Genomic DNA, 6,251 nt, shown 5'->3' on the forward strand with positions numbered 1-6,251 from the left:
TTTTGGAGGGCCAGTAATCCAAATGTATTTTCCTCTTTCTCTCTCTCTCTCACACATACACACACACACACACACACACACACAGACACACACACAAACAAAACTTTAAAGGATTTATGTGTTGACACACACCTCCGTGTCCATTCCCAGAGGCCTCATTAACAGTGTTGGGCGATAGAAGGGCTCACAGTAGCCTAAGATACTGAAAGACTGTTCACTGTACAAACAAAAGCTTCAAAGTGCACAGACACACTTGCTCACAGAGTGCACACACAGAAACACACACACATACATTTACAGACCAGAATCGAGATATATATCTCAAAATACAGCCATGTGCAGTGTACGTAGATGTTGTTGGTTTTAAGTCAAAGCTTATTACGGTGGGCATCATGCTGTTTATTTAAGACGATGCTGCATAGTCCTCCTCCATATGAGTCAGCATCTGTCCATTAGGTCTCTTTAATCCTTTTGTGCCTTTGGCATCTATGGCCCACATTAAAGCGTAGCTGCAATTCTGTTCCCGTGAACCACAATTTTATATTAATACGTTGCGGAAAATATCACATAATTACAGTTCAAGATATCATGTCTATTATGCTGGTATACTATTATGCTGTACGACAGCACAGCCCAAAGGGCTTTAGACCAATTTCCTCTGGTGATTGCTGCACCCACTGCACTAATTCTAATGCCTTAATGTTGACTAACAACAAACTGAGACAATCTGCAAGACTATTTTCACCACAGCATGAAAATTGTCAATTGAAAAGGCACTAAGATAATTATTACTTAGCCTTTTAATATACAATGGATATGTGTGCGACAAAAAGAGACTAAGAGGGTTGATTGAGAAAATGAGCATTTTTTTTCATATTTAAAGGCAAAATAAAATAAAAATCCAATAATTGTACCATGAGCCTTTCCGCTGCACATTATCATTTCCAGGGTGAGCATTAGATATGTATCTGAATGCAGCTTGCTGCTTCTCTCAAGTCCATCCAGCTTCAATAATGATTCTGCCTGGAGGACTGCTTGCCAAAGGAATGTATTTTCTAATTAGATAAAGCCACTTTCCCAATTTGCTGGCTTCTTAAGCATAAAGCATGGCAGTGAGAGAAGCCTCAGAGCCATCTTAACATGCTGCCAATCCCAGCACAGTCGATCAACCGACACTCAAAATCACATCACCAGCGGCGTGTGTGTGTGTGTGTGTGTGTGTGTGTGTGTGTGTGTGTGTGTGTGTGTGTGTGTGTGTGTGTGTGTGTGTGTGTGTGCGTGTGTGTGTGTGTGTGTGTGTGTGTCATTTTCATCTGTAGCCAAAGCCTTACATTACCTTTTACAGTACATGTCCTTTTGTTAAATACAGATAAACAGACAGGCAGATGATGACAAATGCTTTTTAGTCTTTGTTCTCTATTTTATGGAGAACAACGATTAGAGAATATTTACTATATTCTGCAAACCAACAGTATTTCAACATGCACCCTGAGATAAACCTAGACACCAAAGTCAGAACCGCATTCCTGCAGCACTTATTAAAGCAGACTATGAATGCAGTTTTGCTTTTGCTAACACTTGGCACCTGCGTGGGGTCACCAGACTGACACTGCAGCAAGATCCCGAGTCACGGATCTTTGATCTCTGAGCAGCTCTGTGAGCACCGATAGAAACAGAAGAATTCACAGTGAAACAGAACAATTGGATGGCTTATGTTCTGTACTGTACAAACAAATGCTAACTTACTACATTTAAATCTACAAACCATTAAAGCTAGGTTAGGATGTACACACATACACACAAGCAAAGCTTTTCCACCCTCCAATCCTCGTTTCCTTGCTCTTCAAAACCGGATTGGGGTTATGAAATGGGAAACAGTACCACACATGGACACACACTTTTAATTAGGAGCGAGATAGAGTTCACCTGCGGAGGATTTAATTCAGCAGCACCGGGGGTGAGAGCATCTAGGTTTTGGGTGGATTATCAAAATGGCACAATACTTCAGGCATGCAGCCACCTGCACACAATCTACACACAGTCTTCCTCTTTTGTCTGGTAAGATTAAATGGTACTTATGTGGATAATGACCTTCAATTCCTTTTACCTTAAAGAGGCATGATCAAAATTGGTAGTGTGTCTCTCAGGAGTGGAGTGGTTGTTAATCTCTTTAAAGGAGAAGGGTTTCTTTAATCATAAGATATCTGTCTTCAAATAGCTTGTCTAGGACCTTCTATTGGAAGTGCCTGATATTTCCTTGACTCGTCAAAACAAAGGCCTTGTTTTGCTTATTCATGATGATAAAATGATAAAATGCATTATAATGCATATTAAGTGAAAAATGTCAAAAGATGCACAGCGGGACTCACTTGCACGACTCCAAACAAGATGTCAAATTGTCATAGTGAGTTGTCATAGTGAACCTCCGCTATTTGAATTTCTTTGGCACAATATTGTTGAAACCCTCTGTGTCTGCAGAACTGACTGCAAAACACTGGAGCAAACATAATTGCTGGTCCTCATTGCATTGAACAATTTACCACACACTGACAAAAAAGAAAGCTCTTCACATGCACAAAAAGTCAATTTATTCTGCAAAATAATTTGGAACATAATTGTTACCTGGAGGTGGGTAGCTTTGCTACAGTAATTAGTAAAGACTGGAATTATCATTTTGGCAGCACATGGAAGTTTCTCGACATCCTCCCGTTTCTATTCTTTGTCTGTTTACATTATGATTTTGTCATACAGCTTGTCCATACTGTAATTTTACTATTTCGGTCTATTCTCTACACGTGACAGCTATTGCAGGGCTGTTATGGAGTTTTATTTTTATTTTTATTCAAAAGTGCATTCTTTCAATTTGAGAGCATTTCTCATTGATTTTTACATTCAGATTCCCCTCAAAACCTTGCTCTTTCACTCAAATAGCCATTGTTCGCACTTGGCTTCGCTCTGCTCCTGCTCAAACGTGGTGCTTCAACTTAGATATGTTGTTGCTTGGCCAGATTTCCTGCTTCAGTCCTTCTCCTCGCACTAAGGTTGCCACCGTGCGCCAGCAAATCCTCTCGGATTTCTCCTGTGCTCTTGGTGTAGTGTTGACCAAAGAAATGATCCCCGCCCCGTTGAGGGTGCGTTTGTTTTAGTTTAGAACGTCCATTGCGGACGGCTACTCTGTAACCAAGTTTATTCAACCCACCGTTGAATGGTTTATTATAAGTACATATGTCACAGTGCTTAGAATGGGCGACACACTATCAATTGCACCAATCAGTAAACGGGTGAAAGGTTAGAAGTGGGACATATCAAGTTCTTTCCAAATTACGGGGATGAAAAACATAAATTAGGCATATAGCGTATGGTGCTAGCATATAGCCTAGCAATATAAGTGAACATCTTGCAAATACATTATATATTAACAGTCAATAGACAGCATTCTGAGTTTTACAAATTTTTTGTTGTATATTACAACATAATTAAACATACAGCTGTCTCACCTGCAACCTGCAAATTATATTTTCTTTCTGTGGATAAATGCTTAGATTTTTTTAGAATGGAAAGATACTGAGCCGTGAATCCTATAGAGTTGTCAGACAACCCTATTTTTAAATTCAGGTTTCATGTTGTCAATTTAAATACGGCACATTTTTATTCTATGTTCAGAAGTATGTGTGAAGCTCTTTTTATTGAAGAATCTATGAAACCCATGAGTCTCAGAAATCTTTTTTGACCCCATCTGTAACCCCACCAGGGGCCCTGACTTCAATGTTGAGAAACTCTGCTGTACTGCGTTTCCAGCCAAACTGTGAGCCATGTGTCTTGTTACATCCATAGTCCGCTCTCTGATGTTTGGGCCAAAATAACAGATCACCATGTAGACGAGGCTGGAGCTGTCACAATTCCCGATCACCTCTGTGACTGTTGGCACTGCAAACCACACTTCTCAATCTGCCTCTCCTTCACCGACTCAAATTAACAGTTGGACCCACAAATAATTATAAGTTATTACTGTAATATTTCCACTCTGCTGTATAGTAAATAGTGGCTGCGGAAAAAAAGAAGCTGATCCCATAAAGCGTCATCAGGGATTCTAATGAGTTGGATAGCAGCCAAGGATATTTCCCCCCATTTGACGCTGTTTCAGCATAGGAGCTTTTAATGAGTGTCATAATTACGCACCCCAAACATAATCTTGAAATGAAATACAAAAGAGCGGCGGGGGAGGGGGTTGTCCTCTTCTTCAGCAGCTCTGCAAGGCTGAATGTGGAATTCCAGATCATGATGTTATGAAAATGTATTTTCTTTGGGAACGCATTCATTTCACTCTGTCTAGCAATAATTTAACTTGCAGGACAAATGGCTTTCATTCATTTATTATCATATTATGACACAGTGAGAGACGATAACAAAATCCAACTTGGATCTCTCATTAATACTGTATATATGAATAGATTGGCTTATTATGCATAACCATGAATTAGATAATTAAGAAAATTACATTGGAGGTTGAAAAGTGAATCCGACACCTTTGCATGTGCTCAACTGCAGTTAAATCCACAAAAACGGCGGATTATTCTGATGATCGATCGAGACTTGAAACACCCAACACCACAGAGGCTAAAGCTTGTACTTTACTTACTGATCCCTGACTTTTTCCTTTTTCCTCAATTATTTAGGCTGCTCAGTGTAGAATATAACCATGCCAAACACTCAAGTGCGTGAGGAATAAATGTCATGTTTTATCAATTTGTAGATTAGATGGCTCCAATTGAACCACAACTATTTAACAAACAACCTCTACACAGTTTGAATTGTCTTTTCTCTCCTACTCTAAAACAGTCAATAGGCTTTGTGGGACTGTCTGTAAACTTTAATTAGTTTAGCAAATGACTGAATATAAGCACAGCCTTGAAAAAACTGTCAAACATCAACTGCCTGATTTCTTGAATGCTACCAGAAAGTCACTGAACTCAATTAGCGTATGAACACTCTTCTACCGAAGTTAGAATAGTTTTTTCTTAAGAAATAACACATGAATGTTTGGTTTTTGGTAATTTAGTCATTTCTTTTAAGCAATACTTAGTGTCTATAAGCAATTTTTGTATTGATCAGATTTGATTGACAGTTGTCTGAGAGCATGAACAAACGGCTCATCACATTTTGAATCAAATGTTGCTTAACTCTAATTGATGCAGAGAGATACATGGCATCACCCTTTCTGTCTGAGCCCTGCTACAATAATGTATTCCTGTAGGGCCCTATCACGCATCGTAAGATGATTGCGAAAAAATGTGTTTTCATGACCTTTTTAAAGCAAAACTAAATTAATTGAGCGGTGCAAATCAAGCTTATAACTTCTCAACCATTTTGAATTTTTCTGCCATTTTGATTCTGAAAAACTTCAGTAAAGCGATTCAGACTGAGAAACTTGGATGAAAGCTCATTGGTAATTCCTGTAAGATTGGTAAAACCAATCCATCCTGTACAGGCTGGGTCTCTCCTTAAAAAATGTTTATATTCATCTTTGCCAGAGGGAGGATAGTTCCACTTAGTAATGTTGCAAAAAATAGAATAAAAATAGATTGCAGTTGCCGCGTCACTTAACATTCCACATGTGATTTAATCCATGTGCAACTGGTATGTAGAGTCAACATAACTAGAAATGAGCATTACTCTTGTTAGATTTTAACATTGTTAAATGAAAAACAAAACCAGACCTTGACTTGATATTCTGTAGATGAGTGATACTGTTCGCTATCTGTTTGCTGATGTATTCAACTTCAGTGGGGGGCGGGGGGGGGGGGGGGGGGGGGGGGGGGGGGGGGGGGGGGGGGGGTACAGAGCCCAGGTGATATCTCAGTCTCTTTCAAGCACTTGAAATTCCAAATTACATTTCTCACCTCATTTCTCTGACGAGGTGTTGTTAACGAGGGAGAGGAGACCGGGGTGTCAGCTATGCCTGCAGTGAGGAGGTGTATGCAGCATTTATGGAAATAAGAGTTATTAATAAAACTTCTCAAAGATACTGGGCAGCAGTGTTTGATGTATGTGTTGATCCAACAGGAAGATAAATGGTCTACACAGCAGTGCTGTAAGGTTGTACTTATGCACAGTGGTACTTTGAGCTATTTGCCAACAATAACAATGCTAACATGCTGGCATCTTTAATGTTTACACTGGGCGTTTCTCAATATGTGTTCTTCTATGGACTTGTGTTCTTGTGTTCTTGTGAAACGTCATGTTTGGTGGCC

Source organism: Etheostoma cragini, chromosome 7 (genome assembly GCF_013103735.1).
Source record: "Etheostoma cragini isolate CJK2018 chromosome 7, CSU_Ecrag_1.0, whole genome shotgun sequence".
Classification (NCBI taxonomy): domain Eukaryota; kingdom Metazoa; phylum Chordata; class Actinopteri; order Perciformes; family Percidae; genus Etheostoma; species Etheostoma cragini.